General features: G+C 34.8%; 1 non-coding gene across 1 annotated transcript; it reads right to left on the minus strand.

The window, feature by feature from the left end:
- Window positions 1–4,256: 4,256 nt before the first annotated feature.
- LOC116571202 lies at window positions 4,257–4,359 on the minus strand. Its single transcript, XR_004277771.1, has one exon. It is a non-coding gene; the product is annotated as a U6 spliceosomal RNA (small nuclear RNA).
- Window positions 4,360–4,594: the final 235 nt, after the last annotated feature.

Here is a 4,594-nt window from a genome sequence, read left to right on the forward strand (position 1 = left end):
TTGGGTAATAATCTGTGAGTCTGGGAAAGGAGTGTTTTGAATTTATTTCTTTCTACTGTACAGTGAATTTTTTCCCTCTAAATCCAGGTATTTAGTTCATATTTACAAGTTTGGTGCGAGTTTAGGTGCTATTAACCAAATATTGTTCTTTACTTTTAAGAACTATCTTTATGTTTAAGATATATGAATGTATCTTAGGAAGTAATTTTTAGTAGGTTAATTTTTGAAGAAATATTATGACAAATATTTTTCAAAACTAGAAAAACACATTTAAAATCACACTAAGTTAACATGTCTAGATAGAACAAAGGACAATGAATGTCTTCAAATATTATTGGACTTTAATTTCCAAATTTCAGGGAAAATTAAGTTGATTTTCAGGTCTTGTTCAATGGATAAGGACAATCAAAAAGAAAAGGGGGCTAAGGTGAAAATAAAGAAAGCAGTGTTGGAAAATGTTTTATAACATTTTATAATATAATGTTTATAACATTTTATAATATAATGTTCTGTTATCCAGTTAAATGTTTTCCCTCTAAATATAATTTTCACTTTTGGGTGCTTCAAACTAGATAAATATAACTGACTAGGAAAACATTACAAAGGCTGATAAATAATTTCTAGATTTATTGTTTTTTATTTCAACACATTATATTTAGCTTGACAATAAGATACTTTCTATATTTAAATGTATGAAACATGCGTTTAGATACCAACATATTATATAAAAGGAGTATTTGTATTTGGGGAGTTTAAAAATAAATTAAAATAGTTGGTTTTCATCAGGGAAGGGGGAACGCCCTAATAAAATGCCACGTGTGACCTGCTTACCTCCGACAGTGATTTCATATACCAGCCAGGCTGCTCTTCTCACACCTACTCATACTCTGTGTTCACCTAGGATGAAAGTTTGTTCCTCAAAGTCTGAAAATTGATTCCAGTCTCATAGGGACACACTTCAGATGGCTGATATTCCAACTCCTAACTTTGTTTTAAAGAAAAATGCTTTTTGAAATAGAAACAGTCTATATGTTGCTGAAAACTAATGACTACTAAGAAATTTGAGACATTAAACTCCATTGATGAAGTAAGCATATTTCTTCAAACAGAGACAAAAAGTTATCCTTCTACACTTTCCTGGGAATGATGTGTTTTTATAGTCAATGCATGTGGAATAACTTAAGCAGGAATAACATTAATAAGAGAATTCAAATGTTATATAAAATGAACAAATAATTTATTTTATTTTTTCCAAAAAGGAAAAAAAAAGATTTCATATGTCCTAATTCATATGTAAAGACAGATACAGATAACAAAGATACATTAAAACAGAGAGCTAGCTGTTAAATCAAACATCCTCTCTCACTCTTTTCTTTAGAAACAGACTTGGGGGGCGCCTGGGTGGCTCAGTGGGTTAAAGCCTCTGCCTTCAGCTCGGGTCGTGATCTCGGGGTCCTGAGATCAAGCCCCGCATCAGGCTGTCTGCTGAGCAGGGAGCCTGCTCCCCCCTCTCTCTTTGTCTGCCTCTCTGCCTCCTTGTGATCTCTCTCTGTCAAATAAATAAATAAAATCTTAAAAAAAAAAAGAAACAAACTTGGATGTATGTGAATGTATGTGTATACATGTGTATTTGGGTGTGCAGACAGTATGTCCAGCTAAAACACTACCATACACAGCTTTCCTTGAAAGTAGCCATTGTCATATGACTGAATACAGTCAATAGGTGGGTAATCAGGTTATTTGATAATCTAATACAATTGGGTTCTTATTCTATATGGAACCCCTTTTATATTAAAACACACATATAGGCTAAAATCTAAATGATGGAAAAAGATTTATACCATGCAGTCACGAACCAGAAGAAAACTAGAATGGTCATATTAATATAAGAAAAAGGATAATTCTTTCCCTTCCCCCCAATGTGATAATTTGGTATACATATACATTATGAATTATTTACCAGAATCAAGCTAACTAACATATCTATCACAGCAGATATGTTACCTTTAGAGTGTGCGGTGAGAATGCTTGAGATCTACTCTCTTACAAACTTCAAGTGTACAATACAGAGTCATTGACTATAGCCATCGTGCTGTATATTAGCGCCTCGTCTTATAACTGAAAGTTTGTACCCTTTGACCAACATTTCATTCCCCCCATCCCTTATCCCCTGGCAAGCACCATTCTCTATTTCTATGAGTTCCACATTTTTTTCTGCTTTTAGATTCCACATATAAGTGATACTATACAATATTTGTCTTTCTCTCTTTGTCTTATTTCAGCTAGCAGAGTGCCTTCTGGTACATCCGTGTTGTTGCAAATGGTGGGGTTTCCTCCTTCCTTATGTCTGAATAATATTCATTATAATGTGATATATGTATCACATTTTCTTTATCCATTCATCCATTCATGGACACCTAAATGAGTTTCCACATCTGGACTATTGTGAAAAATGCTGCAATGAGCATGGGAGTGCAGATTCTCTCTTCAAGACCATGACTAAATTTCCTTTGGATATATATCCAGAAATGGGATTGTGGGATCATATGCTGATTCTGTTTATAAACTTTCGAGTAACGTCTGTACTATTTTCCATGTCTGTACCAATTTATAATCCAACTAACAGTGTACAAGTGTTCCTTTTCCTCCACATCCTCACCAATGCTTGTTATCTCTTGTCTTGTTAATGACAGCCATCCTAATAGTAATGAGAGGACATCTCATTGTGGTTTTGACTTGCATTACCCTGATGATTACTAATGTTAACTACCTTTTCATGTACCTGTTGGCCATCTGTATTATGCCTTCTATGGAAAAATTCAGCTCCTTTGACAATTTTTAAATTGGATTATTTGGGTTTTGTTTTGTTTTGCTTTTGACTATTGAGTTGTAAGAGTTCTTTATATTTTTAGTTATTAATGCCTTATCAGATACATGGTTTGCAAATATTTTATCCCATTCAGTAGGTTCCCTTCTCACTTTGTTGTTTCCTTTGCTGTGCAGAGGCTTTTTGGTTTGGTTTAGCTACATTTGCTTATTTTGGCTTTGGTTGCCTACGTTTTGGTGTCACATCCAAAAACTTACTGCCAAGACTAATATCAAGAAGAATTTTCCTTGATTTTTCTTCTGAGGCTTTTACAGTTTCAGGTCTTACATTTAAGTACTTGGCCTATTTTGAGTTTAATTTTTGTGAGCAGTGTAATACAGAGGTCCAGTTTCATTCCTTTCCATGTGGATATAGTTCTCCCAATACCACTTATTGAAGGGAGTAAAATTTCCCCCTTGAGTGTTCTTGACACTCTTGTCAAAGATTAGTTTACCAGATGTGTGGGGGTATATTTCTGGAATTTCTATTCTATTTCATTGATCTATGTGTCTGTTTTTATGTCAGTACATACTGTTTTGCTTACTATAGCTTTGTAATATAGCTATAGCTTGGTTTGTAATAGAGCTTTGTAATGTAGCTTTGAAATCAGAAAGCATGATGCTCCCTGGTTTGTTCTTCTTGCTCAAGATCGGTTTGGCTATTTAGGATCTTTTGTGTGTCCATAAAAATTTTAGAAGCATTGTTTTCTATTTCTATGAAAAATGCTATTGAATTTTGGTAGTAATTAGTTTGAGTCTACAGATTACTTTGGTAATCTACAAACATTTTAACAACATAATTCTTCTAATCCAAGAAAATGTGATATATTTCTTTTTTGTGAGTCTTTTTCGATTCTCTAATGTTTTATAGTTTGTAGTGTGTATGCCTTTCAGATCCTTGGTTAAATTTATTCCTAAGTATTTTATTGTTTTTGGTGATACTATAAATGGGATTTTTAAACATCCTTTTTAAGATAGGCCATTGTTAGTGTGTAGAAATGCAACTGAATTTTGCATGTTAAGTTTGTATCCTGAAATTTCACCAAACTAATTTACCAATTTTTTAATTAACATATAATGTATTATTAGCCCCAGTGGTATAGGTCTGTGAATCGCCAGGTTTACACACTTCACAGCACTCACCATAGCCCATACCCTCCTCAATGTCCATAATCCAACCACCCTCTCTCTCCCTCCCCCCAGCAGCCCTCAGTTTGTTTCACGAGATTAAGAGTCTCTTATGGTTTTTCTCCCTCCCAATCCCATTTTGCTTCATTTATTCTTTTCCTACCTCCCAAACCCCCCATGTTGCTTTTCGACTTCCTCATATCAGGGAGATCGTCTTTCTCTGATTGACTTATTCGTTATGCATAATACCCTTTAGTTCCATAAAAGATATGGACTGCTTCACGAATTTGTGTGTCATCCTTGCATAGGGGCCATGCTAATCTTCTCTGTATTGTTCCAATTTTAGTATATGTGCTGCCAGAGCAAACATTAATTAACCAATTTTTATATAGAATTTTCTATTTTTATTTTTTTAAGATTTTATTTATTTATTTGACAGAGAGAGATCTCAAGTAGGCAGAGAGGCAGGCAGGGAGAGAGGAAGGGAAGCAGGCTCCCTGCTGAGCAGAGAGCCCGATGTGGGGCTCGATCCCAGGACCCTGAGATCATGACCTGAGCCAAAGGCAGTGGCTTAACCCACTGAGCCGCCCAGGCGCCCTAG

Source organism: Mustela erminea, chromosome 12, assembly GCF_009829155.1.
Source record: "Mustela erminea isolate mMusErm1 chromosome 12, mMusErm1.Pri, whole genome shotgun sequence".
NCBI lineage: Eukaryota > Metazoa > Chordata > Mammalia > Carnivora > Mustelidae > Mustela > Mustela erminea.